The 18,862-nt window shown below is 34.4% G+C and overlaps 1 long non-coding RNA gene across 1 annotated transcript; it reads left to right on the forward strand.

Annotated features, from left to right (window-relative positions):
• Positions 1–17,367: 17,367 nt before the first annotated feature.
• Positions 17,368–18,372, forward strand: LOC123667049. The gene is made up of 2 exons (XR_006745364.1): positions 17,368–17,704; positions 18,007–18,372. It is a non-coding gene; the product is annotated as an uncharacterized LOC123667049 (long non-coding RNA).
• The last annotated feature ends 490 nt before the right edge of the window (positions 18,373–18,862 follow it).

Raw genomic sequence — 18,862 nt, forward strand, 5'->3', positions numbered from 1 at the left:
TGTGCAACGTTTTACAAACGGCACATACCTAAAATTAGGTACTAATTGTACTACTCATACATGTGAAGTGTTTTTTTGTGTAAATATGTTATAATTACTTTTTGTGGTTCAACGTATATGTTTGTAAAGGTGAGTTAGCCTAAAAATGTATTAATAAATATGATGTTAACAATAAGTGATGCTTTTGTAAACATTTTGTGTACTTGTATGATTTAATAAAGATATTTAAAAATCAAAATCAATCAGTCCTCAGAGGTTTATTAAGTAAATCGTAAACCGGAGATTAGTATACTTTGTTAGACATTTTAACATGTAATTTTAATCCACCGAGATAATAAGATAATGTGCATCAACCTATATACGTCAATTTGTGATCACATTAATATAGGAATGTATTTAGTTAGTTAAATCTACTGATGTTGTTAAAAATTTTACTTAGTGTTATGGCTGAAATAAGTTTTAATATTTAACTGACTTAAAAGAAAGAGGTTCTTAATTCGGCTGTATTTATAATGTGTCTCATATCTAATACTATTAAATATATTCAATTAATGTATTTATATATATGTAAGAATCTCGGAAACGGCTCCAACGATTTTCATGAAATTTGGTATGCAGGGGATTTCGGAGGAGATAAATAAATCTAGCTAGGATTCAGTTTTACATAAAGTTGTAAGAGCTCAGGTTGGAAATCGGCCGGTCGCAATCGACCGAAAAAACAACGGTTCAAATCCTCATGTGGAAACATGGATCGATTATTATTTTTTCTTTTTTTTTCTAATGGCACTCGTTATTTTTTATTTAAATAGCCATTTCATATTTTTTATTATTATGTCTATAAAATTGAAAAATATTATTTATATTTTATCAATATGCAATTAGTATTTAAATATGCTTTCCAAAACACACGATTTCCGTCACCCAGGTACTATCCATATTATACATATAACTTTTACTGTGAATAACGATTTCCATGATATTTCACGTGATTTCATTTAAATTTGGTCGAGATCTAAGGAGTCCTTTTTTAATCCCTTATAATGCGTATATGAAGTCGAAACAACAACAAAACAACATGATTATGGGGTAAGGTTAAATGTTATTATTTATTCAGGTTAAAAATGTGGAGAGGATTCGTTTTTTTTCAATTATAATAAATCACGAATAAATTGAAAATTTTACTATACGAGGCTGTGTGGTTACGGCAGTACAGAATACAGCCACCCCCTCTCTTCCCGTGGGTGTCGTAAGAGGTGACTAAGGGATACCACAGTTCCACTACCACCTTGGAACTTAAAAAGCCAACCGATGGCGGGATAACCATTCGACTGCTGGCTTTGAAATACACAGGCCAAAGCGTCTGCAGCAGCGTCTTCGGCGCGACAAAGCCAGTCATGTGGTCAACTACCCAACACCTGCCCAGCTTGGTGACTATAGGCAAAACACATGAGTTAGCGCCATTACTTGTGGAGGTGCGATAGACTGAAGTATATGTGTGTGTGTGTGTGTGTGTGTGTTTACTTTTACGGATGATCACAAATTTAAATCGCACAAACTTTTAATTTAATTTTATGAAATATTTTTTTTAAATGCTAAACATTATATTTGGTTGGGTGGGTATATTACGTTTCGATAGTGAATTAGTACGTTATCATAAACACGGGTGAAACCAAGTTTGTCTTCTAGCTGTAAAAAGAAAAATATCACTTATATTATTTCAAAGGAAAATTTTTAACGTTTCAATTGCTAAAATATTTTATCCTCACTTTTTAAAAACGATCTTAATGTACTAATATTCATATTTTATGATTTTTCTTATCTTGAAAGGTTCAATTTCCTTAAGTCTTTAATCAAAGCTAATGCGATCGAGACTGATGGAGATCTGTGATCTAGATCGTTCAGGGAGTTAAGCATGTATTCAATGTTTCTTTTAAACTAATTCGTTTCATTTATTCATTTGGTATTTAAATGAATTATTTAAGTGACTTACGGATCGTCCATTAATCACGTGAAGCTCGAAGGACGGGAGGGGGGCGAGACGTCACGAAATATCACGAGGAGGGAGGGGGTTACATTGAGATATCAGGTGTATTTATTTTTCGTGAAACGCGCGATTTTTAATTGCTTAATTTATCAAAATGTAATCAGATTATACTTGTATTTAATACAATATTCTGAGAATTACAATTCACTTAGCGGAAAAAAATACACGTGATCTTGTTATTTACTTTAAAACCTCACCAAATATCACAAAGGGACCCATCATCACCAAGGGGGTTCAAACAGTTTTTAAAAAACATCACTTGATTCATGGACTACCCCTTAAGTAAAATGTACATTACCTAGTTATTGTTATAATTATCAAACAAAAAAACCTCAATCAATCAATCAATTTCCATTGACAGAACATCATCAATGTAGGTAGTCAGAAATTAATTAATAAAATAAGCGTTATTAGGAATAACTCAAAAACTGCTCGTCAGAACTCACTGTAATTTAAATTCTACTACACAACAAGCACCAACTTTCGAATAAAAAAGAATAATTAAAACGCTTTAAAAAAATACAGTCAAATTGGGAACTTCTATCTTTTAAAAAAAAATACAATCGAATTGAGAACCTCCTCCTTTTTTGGAAGTATGTTAAATAACGATAGCTGGCCCGATGTACAAATGCCTATGGTTTTTTTATTTCATTTAATTTTTGAAAATTGTGTATTAAAAATTCACGTGTTAAGCTTGTGCCCATAAAACGAAAGTTCTAAAGGAAAAATCCTATAGCCAAATTACTTTTTAAGATATTCGTAATAAATTTGGATGGTTCCAAATTTGCTCCAAGTTGAATTGACTTAAAATTTTGAGCAATTATAAATAATGCTAAGGCGAATATAATTTCGATGAAGAAGCTTATTGCTAGATTTAAAAGTTTCTATATTAATAACTTAGCTGTGCCCGCGACTTCGACCAAGTGGAATTTAACAAAATAGTTATTGTTCAGTTCACAGAGTCATAAAAAAATCTGAAATAAAAGTAGCTTAAGTTACTTCGTATTACATGAACTATCTGCCAGTGAAAGTCCCGTCAAAATCGGTCCAGCCATTTCAGAGATTAGCCGTGACAAACAGACAGACAGACAAACAGACAAAAATTATAAACAAACTTATTTTGGTATATGTACCGTGTACATAATATGAACTAAGTAAAAGCAGCTATTTTAATATTACAAACAGACACTCCAATTTTATTTATTTGTATAGATAAGATTTTCAAGTGTGAGAGTGAGTGTCCAGAAAGCTTTTAATGGACCTTAAAAAATAATTGGCCGAACTTTTTTCTTAGACTTTTTCAGGTCCTAATGAAAATTTTCGTAGATTTTTATATTACCTTGGGAGTGTCAACGTTCGTTAACTTTTTTAAAATCTACTTTTCCGAAGACCGATAAACTAAGAAAAAAGAAAAATATCTAACGTTATTTGACTAAATCAAATTAAGTTGAAGTATACAAAATCATATCAATTTATTTCAAGTATAAATTACGGTATAATATTAAAAGTAATGGTTTTATACAATACCTTAGACAACACGTCAAATCTAAACGTGTTACTTAATATTTGCTTCTGAATACAAACTTTCATCGAAATTCACATCAGCACAAAAATATGGCACAATTTACCCATCACCTTGTAATTTTTTTTTTAAATTAAGAATACCAACAGCGTTTCAGTTACTACATACTGTAAGTAATTACAAAAAATAAGGCCAATAACAGGTTTGCCTTTATAATACTTATAAATACGTTGTTGTATTCGGACTAATGGGATGGCGTGCTTCTTTTTTTTTATGTCACTAGGTCGGCAAACAAGCGTACGGCTCACCTGGTGGTAAGCGATTACCGTAGCTTATAGACGCCTGCAATACCAGAAGCATCGCAAGCGCGTTACCGACCCAATCCCCAATCCCCCCAGGAGCTCTGGTCACCTTACTCACCAACAGGAACACAATACTGCTTGAAAACAGTATTATTTTGCTGTGATCTTCTGTAAGGTCGAGGTACTACCCCAGTCGGGCTGCTCCATATTTTGAGCAGGAAATTCCTGCTGTGCCCTACCTCAGTTAAGCTTACAATAGTCACAGCTATGGATCAATTTTTTACTATTCAAAAAATGTATACGAGTATTATATATGAAGTATAGCATGTTTGTCTATGTTTTAATATTTATAAATAATAATATTTTTTATCATATAATAAAAATAATTATAAAGTAGTTATATCCCTCGGGACATACCGTTCTCATAAAAAGGGTTTGGTGAAATAAGATGAATGAGTTAATTGATTATTTATTCAGACCAGAAACAAAGTTTTGTGAAAATACAAATATTTGTCCTGAGGAGGAATCATGAACATGTACAAAAAAATACAATCTATTCTAACAAAAAATAGACAATTTGGATTAATGGTTTCCAAAATGCCGATGAAATTGCCAATAAAAAAAGTAGTCAAAATCAGAACGTACGTTGAAATTTGATTTGTAACAGCAAATCAACGATCAGTATTTCGAACGAAATCAATCGAGCATTTAAATAAGTTTCGAAATAAATTAATTCCGCCGTCCGCTACAAAACGAATTTCCTACCAATAATCTAATAAAAACTTTGCCCATATAAATTGGGACGTTTCTTTTCATTTCAGAAATGTTTTTAATTTCGTCTTTTGATTCGTAGATGAGTTGAGAGATCCCGATATACAACTTTGAATCGATAAAACTTATACTAATTAGCCGAGTACCTCCATTAGGGTTTTTTGGGATTTTATATCTCAAATAATTTTGCTTAATGAGGTTGAGTGACGATCGTTCTGATGGATGCTTATAGCATCAGGAACATTGCATGTGCCTTGCCAACTTCCCCGATATCCTTCCTAGGAGCTCTGGCCATCTTACTATCCATAGAAAACAACATTAATTGAGAACAGTATTATTTAGCTATGATCTTGTGGACAATCAACTTATCACAGTATTAATTTTACTTGATTTCAGTAATACTGTTGATGTCGATATACTACTAGTGGTACTTAATTATCCTAATATATCTCCTAAAGCGACTGACTGCTTTCATTATTACTAACACAATCGCTAGTAAGACATATAAATTGCAAATTGCTAAATCTATACATAGTATAAAATAAAGTCGCTTCCCGCTGTCTGTATGCTTAGATCTTTAAAACTACGCAATGGACTTCGATGCGGTTTTTTTTAATAGATAAAGTGATTCAAGAGGAAGGTCTGTTTGTACAATATATGCTTAACATGATAGAGCAACACTGATAATTTTAGACTTTAGAGATTTCTAACGCATCTTGTGTTGATGATAGTATTTCGTATACGCATTGCACCCGTGCGAAGCCGGGGCGGGTCGCTAGTTGTAAATAAATAAATCGTTTGTAAGGTTTTAAGGCCCCTAGTCGAGCTTTCCGAAGTTTAAATAAGCTATTTGCTGCTGTGTGCTACCTTAATTGCCCCTTCAGGGATATTACTCTGGTGATGTTATTCTTGGTGTAGGTTATTGATTTGACAGTTACTTGTTGTTTTTGGTTTATCTATATATTAGTACGTGAAGCAAAGTCCTTGTACCATTTTTTTTCGAAAATTGCACGGATTGAAGACTATGAATTGAATTTTCGCACACTTATAGCTTATAATTTATAGAGAAGGACTGCAGAATACTTACTATATTTGTGTAAAAAATAGATTTAATCAATAAAAAGCATTAAACACACTACCATGTATTTGACTCACACACGCATATATACTTTTTTTTTATTACTATAGAAGTATAGTCTTTGACAAGAGCCTAATAATGTTCAAACTTAGAATTCAAATTAACTATGGTTAAATCTCGATCACTGGGTGACCACTAGTATAACATAAAACTACCTACAGTACCGATTAATAAAGTTTTGTGTTTTGAGTAAGAAGCCTGTTTCTGTAGAAAAAAAATGCGTTCCAATTTTCAAACATGCATTGAATGTCTGAAGGAATGAAAATCTGTCAATAAATCATGCTGCACTTTGGAATCGGTATGGAACGAAACTTCGTAGTAATGTTTATATCATAGACCCGGATATAACCCATACTATATTTTTATATGAATTTACACCGAATAAAGATTTTTAACTATGAATATGATGACTTCAAGAAATGGAGGTTCTCAATCGATTGATGTTTTATGTGAGTTTCAAATAACTTTGTACTGAGCGTACAAATTTTGATGATGCACGCATGCAATGAATTTACGTTAAAACGTAGTTGTAGTATATTAAAAATTCGGTATGAAGAAAACGTAGTTGTAGTAATATTAAAAACTCGGTATGAAGCCAAATATACTTTGTATATTTCTAGTACTTTATTTTTTTTTGTCTTTGTCGTCCAATTAACATCTTTTTCATAGACATGATTTTTGATGTCTACACATATTGGTGTCAACGCCACAAGTCCTTAGCCACAAATAGCATGTCTGAAATGTCAGTTACAGATACGCTCACAAAATTAATACACAATAATTATCGGTCATAATAGAAACTTATTTTAATGTGTTATTACATTTCCCAAGAGACCTCTTCAGATTCCGAGTTTTATTATTACTGACTATTAATATATATATATATATATATATATATATACATTATTATTTAGGTACAATAAATCCGTTTATAAACGTTACATAAATTAATTTTTTTAATATCTTTATTGGGGACTTTTTACATAAATTAATACGAATTATAAAATTGTTACCGGATATTATCTGTACAGGAAATATGTTTATGAAGCCAAAGCCCGCGTCAATATTCGGCGAAACGAGATTGAATGCGGTTTTCTCAGTTCCTAGAGGTCCGACTTAAAATCTTACGTAAATTTTGTGGGCTCGGTGTGAAAAAAAAAATAGGGGAATAAAATCGCGTGAAATAACGAAACAGCATTTACAACGATTACAGACATTTACAGCGCTTTTAGCGCTTTATATAATAGTATTCCAGAATTTACTGTACCGATTCAAATGGCAATACTTAATTTATGTTTTGATTTTAAAGTTTTATTTTTTAAAGTAATTATAATTAAGGAGTAAACTTCAAGCGCGTATCGGAACTGATTCGAACTTATTATCTTCATATAAACTGCTTAGACCTATAGAGGTCAAAATACATTTGACAATTACTTACTGAGTCAATCCGGGTAAATGTAGGGTACCAGTGTTTTTAATTGTTCTTTTATTCGTGCTCCTCGTCGTCACTCAATGGAGAGCCGCAGATCAAAGGAGAAACGTCAAAGATTCATCTGACAATTATCCTCGACCCCGGGCTCACATAAAATTATGTATTTAGGATGGCGATAACATAAAAGCGACGATCTCTTGAAATTTAATATTAATTTCAGCTGCGTCGCATGGTTTTGCCGACTGGTCGCGTAGAAAAAATATTGATGAAAAAAATATTTCAATATATAAAAAATGCTTTTGAAGAGGGCATTTGTCGATTAGCAAAATAGATTTTATTTTTAGATCTGCGGGGAAAAAAACAGAAAATTTTAAAATAATGTCAGTTTTCTTTTTCTTTTTCTTTAAATTGAGTAAATTCCTCCTTTTTTTGAAGTCCGTTAAAAACAACTTTATTAAAATAGGCTTCAAAAGCACGTTTGAATCTTCATTTTACAATTTAAAATGTTAACGTGTTTATTATTTTTTTAAAGTAAAGCTACCGCGGACTAACTCGAGTTCATATAATTAAAAAAAACATTGAAATGACATAAATGTAAAAAAAAAAATATAAATGCTAAATTTTGTAAAATGGAAATTATAACAGAATGCGATTTCTAAATTTACTTACTACATTAGTATTACTTGCGCTTAAAGTCTGAAATAAGAATATTAAAGATCGGTAACTTTTCCAATAATGAGAATTCAGTTCCGTAAAACAACAAAATATTTCTCAATTAATTTCATAATTAATCTTAAATGTTATGGAGTAAATTTCGAATTTCACAACTCCTATAAATTCTTGGAAATTAATTTTTAAACAGTCGTATCTTTGGACTTCCTCCATTTTAAATTTAATTAAAATCGGACTGACTCATTTTCTTTATAGAAATAGAGATGTTTTACGGATACCTTTAATATATTTATTATATTTATTTGCGTATCGAAAATGGAATAAGTTATTATTTGAAATATTTTGACAAACAAACGGAAAAAGGAATAATTGTATTTGCTCGCAAACGAAAAAAAACCGACTTCAATTACATCGCCAAGTAATACAACGTAGGTAGACAAAAAATAGTCACGTAAATACGCGTTATGAATGATAACTCAAAAAGTCGTAATTAGATCTTGACGAAATTTAAATGTAATTACATGATACATCAGCTTTCGATTAAATTAAAAATCATCAAAATCGGTACACACAGTAAAAGGCTATGTGGTATAACACAACGTAGGTCGACGAAAAAATAGTCAATTAAAAACGCATTATTAGATGTAACTCGAAAACTAGTTCTTAGATCTCAAATAAATTTTAGTGGGACCAAATGACACGCAAGAAACACCTTTCGATTAAAAAAAATTGTCGAAATTGGTCCACCCAGTCAAAAGTTCTGGAGTAACATACATTAAAAAAAATACAGTCGAATTGAAAACCTCCTCCTTTTTTGTAAGTCGGTTAACAAATATGAAGTATTTCAAACCTACATCAAGCTTTACTCATAATAGTGACTCATAGGGGGATATATCAGCCAACCCGCATTGGAGCAGCGTGGTGGATTAAGCTCTGATCTTTCTCCTACATGGGGAAGGAGGCCTATGCCTGACAGTGGGATATATACAGGCTGAAGCGATAAAACTACGTCAAGAAAAGATATTGTTGAAGTACACAGCGGAATTGGAGGTAACTCAAATAGTACTTATCAGATCTCGATTAAATTTAAATGGGACCACATAATAAACATAACATTCAACTATGGTAGGGCATAGTGAGAAATATCCTTCTCAAAATCTGGAGCAGGCCGACTGGAGAAGTAGCTTGACCTTATAAAAGATCACAGCTAAATACTGTTCTTCAGCAGTGTGGAATTCTAATGGTGAGTAAAGCAGTCAGCGCTCCAGCAGCATAGAATAGAGCTGGCAAAGCTCCCGATATTACCTACCAGGTAGACTAAATACACTTATTGGCACCTAGTATTATTAAAAATGCATTAGCAAAAACTCTAAAACCGTTCAAACATCCCTTATCAACGTCAATGTTTTACCATTCACTACATGTAATACTTAAAATCGACACCATGGATTTTAACCTAATTATCACTTTTTCCGAACTCTTTGGCGCTTGTAACTTGAATAACTAAGAACGATGTTTAGTTCATTAGTACGATGTTGTTTATAAAAATAAAAATATACACATAATACATACTATTTGTTCAGGATATACTTTAACTATACAAATAAAATATATAAACTCCTCATACTTTTAGTGGCAATATAATGAAATATTCTTAAAATATTTGCTAACTTTTGATTAAGGGATAAAATAACTAAAAAGTACCATAGCGAAACATAAATGGGAATCAATCAATGAAAAATATAAATTGTCGAAATCTATCAAAAAAATTCTTTTTATTAAAGAATAAAAACAAAATGATGTTTTATATCATCGTCCCGAGTAGAAAAAAGGTCAGGCTCAACCAGATCATGTATCTGGACCGGATCAGGATAGGATAAGGTACGCCTGATCCGGCAAGCTCTATCAGGACCAGGTCCGGTCCAGACAAAGATAGCCTGATGTAAAATATAATCAAGTATGGTAAGGCATACTGGATCAGGACCAGGTCCGGTCCAGACAAGGATAGCCTGATGTAAAATATAATCAAGTATGGTAAGGCATACTGGATCAGGACCAGGTCCGGTCCAGACAAAGATAGCCTGATGTAAAATATAACCAAGTATGGTAAGGCATACTTCATCAGGACCAGGTCCGGTCCAGATCAGGATAGCCTGAAAGAAATTACGCGAACTGAGCCTGAATCGCGCTATTAAAGTTTTTAAGCGCACTTAGTATATATACAGTTATTAGGACAGTCTAGCAAGGAGTCCATTTCTACACAGTGGAGCAGTCGTAAGTAATAGGAAATAGTTAATTAGTAGTTAAATATTAGAAGTTAAGAAATAAAATTTAATTAATAATAATTAATTAATAACATAAAAATAAATATAAATAATTAATATCTAAAGTAAAAACATAAATAAATAATACATTGGAAAAAATAAACGGAAATAAATATCATAATAATTATGTTAAGTAACATTTATAATATCGTCGTTTTTTTTTTGTTAAACAATTTTTTCAAGAATATACATTCGTGTTTTTTAAAAGGACCGGACCGAACCGGCTGATCAGGATGAGATGAGATTTCCTGATCGGGTCCAGACCAATCATCTGCGTTACATGCCTTATCTAATCCTGATCAGGCATGCCTGGTCCGGTCCTTCTCAGGAAGTCGAAAAAATTTCTACTCGGGGTAATATAAAAAAAGTTCATATATTTGTGGGTATGCCACACTCAACACCCACGAGAAAGGAACTTGTGACGGGATTCCAAAAACTCACGCGATACACAAGTCAAACGGCCAGACCTCGGCCAACACGTGAATGGCCTAAAAATATAAAATTAGAGAATTAATTAAAGAAAAAAATATAATACAGGTTCGGAGTGAAAATATGCAGAGAAGGAGCGACAAGAAACTCCGTAGTTACTATTTAAAAAAATGTGTTTTACTATTAAATCGAAAATTACATTATAGCCGTTGTGAATGTAATTAGTACATAATTAAACTCTACAAGAAGTTTAAAAAAAGAATATAGGTAACTAAATAAAGTGGATAGTGCAATCGTAGCTCACAAACTGGCCACCGGTCCACTCGTGGAGCCCTCGAGGCACGGGCGAAACGTTTATAAGAAAAGACAACATGAAATGAAAAAATCTTTTTCGCTGTCACTTTCAAAAAATACAAAAGTAAAATCTCGCAAACGTCACGAGAGCTCTCGTGGTAAGTGGAATCACAGCCTGCCACTGCTACACTTGTTAAGTTACAGTTAGGGCAGTGACATACAATGCGATCAGTATTTATAGTTATTATTGTTTTATTTCTCGCGACGCGTTGGCGCAACGGTCACAGTTCTGATTTGTGGCTGTTGCGCTGGCAGTTGCGCGTTCGATCCCCGCACATGACAAACATTTGTATTGGCCATACAGATGTTTGCTGTGGTCTGGGGGTTTGTGCAGTCCTTGTGGGTCCCCCAACCGTGCCTCGGAGAGCACGTTAAGCCGTCGGCCCCGGTTGTTTAAATGTACACCTGATAGCGATCGTTACTCATATTAGAGAATATATCCGTTGGATTTAAGCTCTAATCCTTCGCCTACATGGGGAAAGAGGTCTATGCCCAGTAGTGGGAAACAGGCTAAAGCGTGTCCAAAAAAGAAGGAGGTTTACAATACGGCTATAGTATTTTTAATTACTTACCTGATAATGCGTTTTTAATTTACTTGAACGATGATGTCCTCATTATATTAAATGTCGATTTAATCGATTTAATGAGTTTTCTTTTGTTTGAGAACAAGCACGATTATTATACGTAACACTGTTATTGAAATTGAGTTGTTGGTATTTTTACTTTCTAGGTTATTGAGTAATTATTTAATAATTGTACTGTTCTTTAAAACTACTACTTACTAGTAAGCAATAAGCATTAAAAAGAAGTATCATACTTGCGTGTCAAGTTAGCGTGTGATTGTGATATACCTACTTTGTAACATTATTGTTATTTGTATGTTTATTTATATTGATAACTACGAGGCGATAACGTGTTCGTAGATATCTAACATCGTCTATAATTTATGTTAGAACGAGATAATATTGGTATTTTTATATTTTGAATGATTGTAAAGGATAAACTCAAAAACCACTTGACCAATTTTAACAATTCTTTTACCAGAAGAATGTTACGCTATCACTGAGAGTGACATAGTCTATATTTGCTAACTGAGGTAGGGCACAGCAGGAAATTTCCTGCTCAAAATTTGGAGCAGCCCGACTGGGGTAGTACCGCGACCTTACACAGAAGATCACAGCTAAATGATACTGTTTTCGAGTAGTGTTGTGTTTCTGTTAGTAAGGTGACCAGAGCTCCTGGGGGGAATTAGGGATACCGTCAGCAAGGCGCTTGCGATGCTTCTGATGTTGCAGACGTCTGTCTATAAGTTACGGTAATCTCTTACCATCAGGTGAGCCGTACGCTTGTTTCCCGACCTAGTTATATAAAAACTATACTTCTATATTTTTATTTAAAAAAAAACAGCCGAAATCGTATAATATGGAATGGTAGCAATAAATAAATATAGCAGTAGATATACGTAAGATAACCGTATTTTACACAATATAATTCTCTCCGAATGCCTTTACTTAACATAACATAGCTTTGTCTTGATTTGAATAGTTTCACCCTCATTGTTCACATTAATAATACACCACGTTACTATACAAATCCACATTTACAACGATCTGCTTTTAAAGCGTCCTTTTAAATGTATTTGGTATGAATTTCACAAACTTGTAAAAAACTTCATAATTAAAAAAAAATTAAAACTAATAAATATAAATTAAAAAACGCGATACATACCTACGATTCCACACTTTTTAGACTATGAGGATAGTCTGAATTTATTTTAATGTGGTAATTATTTGAGTTTACTCCTTAAAACGATATGAGGCTCGTGGCATGAAAATACAAAGAGTGAAATAGCGTGAGAATAATAAAATTGTTTGCTCGCAAATGAAAAAAAAAACCGACTTCGACAAGTAATACAACGTAGGAAGACGAAAAAATTGTCAAGTAAATACGCATTATCAAAGATTACTCCAAAAGTTGTAATCAGATCTCGATGAAATTTAAATGTGACCATAGGGTAAACATCAACTTTCGATTAAATTGAAAATCATCAAATTCGGTACACCCAGTAAAAAGTTATGCGGTATAATGCAACGTAGGTCGACGAAAAAATGGTCAGCTAAAAACGCATTATTAGATATAACTCGAAAAGTAAGTGTTTTAGATTTCAAACAAATTTAAATGGGACCAAATGGCACGTACTTACCACCATTCGATTAATTTTTATTTATCGAAATCGGTCCACCCAGTCAAAAGTTCTGAAGTAACATACTCTGTACTCTTTTAAAAAAATATATAATAGAATTGAGAACCTCCTCCTTTTTTGGAAGTCGGTTAATAAATAAACAACGTCTCTTGCGAAAAAGCGATTTATATATTTTTAGATATCACGGTATCATTCTTCAGGATAGTATGAGATCTGCCGATAAGAAATATATACCCTCACGCGTTTAAAGAAAATGATCCAGTACATATGCAAGATAATACATACGAGTATATCGTCATATATCTGATATGTCGCCTGATGAAATCTGATCCAGACAACATTGAATAATAAATTAAGGTGTGTTAGTTCAACATAAGCCATCAAATGAGCGCGCGTAAGTACTAAGAACGGTTGTAATTTGCAATGAAAGAAGGGTACCCAGTGTAGCTCGTATTATGAACTAAAATTATAATAAGCTGTAAGCTATCTAAATAAAATAAAATGAAATAAAATAAAATGGTGTTTAATTTTATTAAACTGCATTCAGTAGTTTTGACGTACGCGGCTCGCCATTATACAGACAGAAAAAAGATAATTACATTTTAGGCTTCGATATTGATTTATGTGTCCCAAAAAACGTTTTTCGAAATACATTCAATCTATAGAATAGAACGGTTTTATTATAAATATAGATTAATCATGTTATTACTACATTAAATATTCATTTGTTAGTGAGTTATTTCTGAAAAATATCTGATAAAATTATCGTATTCACCACGTACATCTCTATAAAAATTAATCTAGCTGAGAATTATTTTTAAACAAATTATAATAAATGCTCTTGATTATATTCCGTTTGTACGTAATTAAATAAATAACCACAAACGTATGCCATGTTATATGTATTACTAGCTGTGCCCGCGACTTCGTTCGCGTGAAATTAACAAAAAAGTTATTGTTCAGTTCGCAATTATAAAATAAATAAATTTCTAAATAAAAGTAGCCTAAGTTACTCCTTATTACATCAGCTATCTGCCAGTTGTAAGTCCCGTCAAAATCGGTCCAGCAAAAAACAGACAGACAGGCAAAAATTGTAAAAAATAGTATTGTGTTATGTGTACCATATATACATCCATATGCATGTATTGTATTATATATTGTAGCGGCTATTTTAATATTACAAACAGACTTAATTTATGTATTTGTAAATCGCTCGTTTCGAAGAAATTCCCCACACTAACATTACTAGATAACATATAATTACAGTATGTTTAACTTGCGTTAGTACAAACGACCAAAGTGCTGAAGATTTATGACACGGTAATACAGACTAATGTGTACGAATAATTATAGCGCGATATAATGTCCAGATGGGTCAGAAGCAATTAGAATTATCCCAGCTCCGTGGAATAATTTCAGTAATAAATGCAAAACAAACAAGAATATAGCGAAATAGTTCGTGAAACAAGCACTTTTGTATGTATGAATTACTAGCAACCCTACCTACGGCTTCGCACTGGAATTTAACAAAAATTTCAAATTATTTTTTTTCTTATTTTTTTGAAAATATTATAAAGCCTACGTCATCCACGGACAGTGTAGCTCCCCAACAGTCAAAAAAATTTTCAAATTGGTTCAGTAGTTTCGGAACCTATTCAAATAAAAAAAAAAAACAAACCCGAGTAGAAATTTTTTCGTGTTCCTTAGAAGGACCCGACCGGGTATGCCTGATCTGGACTGGGTAAGGTATGTAACGCAGAAGATTTGTGCGGACCTGATCAGGATGAGATGAGATTTCCTGATCGGGTCCAGATCAGGAAATCTCATCTCATCCTGATCAGCCGGTTCGACCCGGTCCTTTTAAAAACACGAATGTATGTTCTTGAAAAATTTGTTAAATAAAATAAGCGAATTGATATTATAAATATGTTACTTAACATAATTATTATGATATTTATTTCCGTTTATTTTTTCTAATGTGACGGCGCATTCGAAACGTCATATGTTTTATTACGCCGGAACTAGATTGACAAGCTGCAGTGCTGTCGTCTGGCGGAGCGTCGTAGCGTTGGTTAGCGCGGCCATGTTGGCAACTTTACTTTTTGTTACCGCATCGCAAGCGCACCACGTACCGAGTCGACGAATCGCTTTTGTTCCGCGTAATCTTTTGATATCTATTGTTAATTGTTACTGATTGTTATAGTGAAAGTGATAATTTAAATTATAGTGAACTGATTTTAAATTAAACCATAACTCTAATTATTTTGTGTATTAAAGTGATTAAAGATCGAACTTGAACTTTGTTCTCTGTATATACGCCCACGTTAACATGGCTGATCCTGATAATGGCGACCCCTCGCCTTTATCAGAAGTGGGATGTAACGCGGAGCAACAAAAGGAAGAAAGACAACAGTTACCGGAAGAAAGTAATGCAGTTAAGTTACTAAACAGTATGCAAGCGCTTTTCACACAAGCATATGAGTTGTCGAAGATGAAAACTGCCAGTAGTAATTCAAACCCCAGTACAATTCAGCTCATTCCATTCAACCCCGATTTGCCTGTAGAGTTGCATTGCGATGCCAGTTCTGATGGATATGGGGCGATACTTATTCAAAGGAAAAATGATCTCCCACATGTTGTCGAATATTTTAGCCGACGCACGTCTGAAGTAGAATCTCGCTACCACTCGTACGAGCTGGAAACACTCGCAGTCGTACGAGCGGTAGAACATTTTCGGCACTACTTATATGGTAGAGGTTTCAAAGTTTTCACGGACTGTAACTCACTTAAGGCCTCTAAGTCCAAAACGGATCTTACACCTCGCATATATCGCTGGTGGGCAATCCTACAAGCGTACGATTTTGAAATCGTCTACCGCGAAGGTCGTTCAATGGAACACGCGGATTTTCTTTCTAGAAATCTCTCACCCGCTACTGACGAGAAATCTACATCTAAAGCTCTTGTAACACCAGCACATAAAGTGGTCCAGTTTGTAGAATTATATCAAGGTTGGCTCTCCGTGGAACAAAAGCGTGATAGTGAGATACAAGATTTAATAACGAAACACTCCAATAATGACTTTCCTGATACTGTAGGCCGTACGTATGACGTTAGGAATAGCATTCTGTATAGAAAAGTAGTTAGAAATAAAATTGTGTCATGGCTACCAATCGTCCCTCGCTCCCTTATTTGGACGTTAATTAATCATGTCCATAATGAATTACAGCATCTAGGTATTGATAAAACTCTAGACAAACTGTATGAGCAGTATTGGTTCCCTGACATGGCCAAATGTGTTAGAAAGTTTATCGATTCTTGCATAATTTGCAAAGCCTCGAAAGGTCCCTCTGGAGCTCAACCCGTTCAGCTTCACCCTATTCCGAAGGTTTCCGTTCCATGGCATACTATCCATGTAGATTTCACTGGCAAGCTGAGCGGGAAGAGTGATCAGAAGGAATATTGCTCAGTAATAATCGATGCCTTTAGTAAATACGTTTTATTGGAGTACACGTGTTCACTAGATGCCGCTAGTGCCGTACAAGCCATCAAAAATGCTGTATGTCTTTTTGGAGCACCAAAGCGTATTATTGCCGATCAGGGTCGATGTTACATTAGCTCAGAATTTAAATCCTTTTGCACAGAACACAAAATTGACTTGCATTTTATTGCCACGGGCTCCAGCAGGGCAAACGGCCAGGTAGAACGCGTTATGCGGACACTTAAAAGCTTGCTAACTATAATCGAGAACGACTCCAATAAAGTGTGGCGAGATCATTTAGGTGATGTTCAGCTAGCGCTCAATAGTACGCGATCTACCGTTACAAAATATACACCAACTGAATTAATGTTTGGGATTCGTGCACAGTCTTTAGGTTTATCAAAGATTAGCCCTACAAGCTCTGAAAATCGAAGCCGATTAGATCTAGATTCTGTGAGGGAAGATGCTTCGGCAAATATAAGAAAAGCAGCTGCATCAGAAGTTGAACGCTTTAATAGGGGTCGCGCTGTTATTAAGCCATTCTCAAAGGGGGATTTTGTCTTTATTAAAAACAGTGAACGGAATCAAACTAAATTAGATAAAAAGTTTAGAGGTCCCTTTATCATTACCGCGGTATTAGAGCACGATCGATATGAACTTAGAAGCCTTAGTAATTCTCATCATACTTATAAATATGCACATGAGAACTTGCGTTCAGTACCCCCGGGTCATGAAGGATTGCTTGAAATAAGCAACAATTTAATCAATGAAGCGGAGGCCGAGACGGCGCCAGATGACGTAGAACTCGACATTAACCGCCTCGACAGGCTGAATAGTATGACTTCCGAAACTGACACCATGACCGCTGGATCTGATACTATGACCGCTGGATCTGATACTATGACCGCTGGATCTGACACAATGACTGCTGGATCTGACACTAATTCAGATACGCTTTCTGTTACCAATGATCATCAAGAAGATTTCCAACATGATGTAGAAATTCATGCTGAAATAGACAGAGCCGATTAGTAGGTGAGAATGCCTTGTCTTCAAAATGCAATTGAGTTGGTGGTTGTAAGGACAATGTCATCCGGGCCATACCGTGCGCGGTTGGTTGAAGGGATACATCAGTCCGGGCCATACTGTTGGTTTGCGTTGGTCGTAAGGACAATGTCATCCGGGCCATACCGTGCGCGGTTGGTTGAAGGGATACATCAGTCCGGGCCATACTGTTGGTTTGCGTTGGTCGAAAGGACAGTGTCATCCGGGCCATACGTCAAGGTGGACGAGCGGTGTGGTAGTGTGGACGACTGATGCTTGTTCGTTTGTTACAGGACCGCAATTAGAATCGCCCGGGGACGGTCGCAAGTCAGTCCGGCCGTGACGGCGCATTCGAAACGTCATATGTTTTATTACGCCGGAACTAGATTGACAAGCTGCAGTGCTGTCGTCTGGCGGAGCGTCGTAGCGTTGGTTAGCGCGGCCATGTTGGCAACTTTACTTTTTGTTACCGCATCGCAAGCGCACCACGTACCGAGTCGACGAATCGCTTTTGTTCCGCGTAATCTTTTGATATCTATTGTTAATTGTTACTGATTGTTATAGTGAAAGTGATAATTTAAATTATAGTGAACTGATTTTAAATTAAACCATAACTCTAATTATTTTGTGTATTAAAGTGATTAAAGATCGAACTTGAACTTTGTTCTCTGTATATACGCCCACGTTAACATGGCTGATCCTGATAATGGCGACCCCTCGCCTTTAAATGTATTATTTATTTATGTTTTTACTTTAAATATCAATTATTTTTATTTATTTTTATATTATTATTATTAATTAAATTTTACTTATTAACTTCTAATAATTAACTACTAATTAACTACTTCCTTCTACTTACGACTGCTCCACTGTGTAGAGATGGACTCCCTGTTAGACCTTTCTGATAACTGTATACACGTGCACTAAGTGTACTCTAAAACATTGATAGCGCGATTCAGGCTCGCGTAATTTCTTGCAAGCTATCCTGATCTGGACCGGACCGGGTCCTGATCCAGTATGCCTTACCATACTTGACTATATTTTACATCAGGCTATCCTGATCTGGACCGGCCCGGGTTCTGATTCAGTATGCCTTACCAAACTTAATTATATTTTACATCAGGCTGTTCTTATCTGGAACGGACCGGG

Source organism: Melitaea cinxia, chromosome 27 (assembly GCF_905220565.1).
Source record: "Melitaea cinxia chromosome 27, ilMelCinx1.1, whole genome shotgun sequence".
Classification (NCBI taxonomy): domain Eukaryota; kingdom Metazoa; phylum Arthropoda; class Insecta; order Lepidoptera; family Nymphalidae; genus Melitaea; species Melitaea cinxia.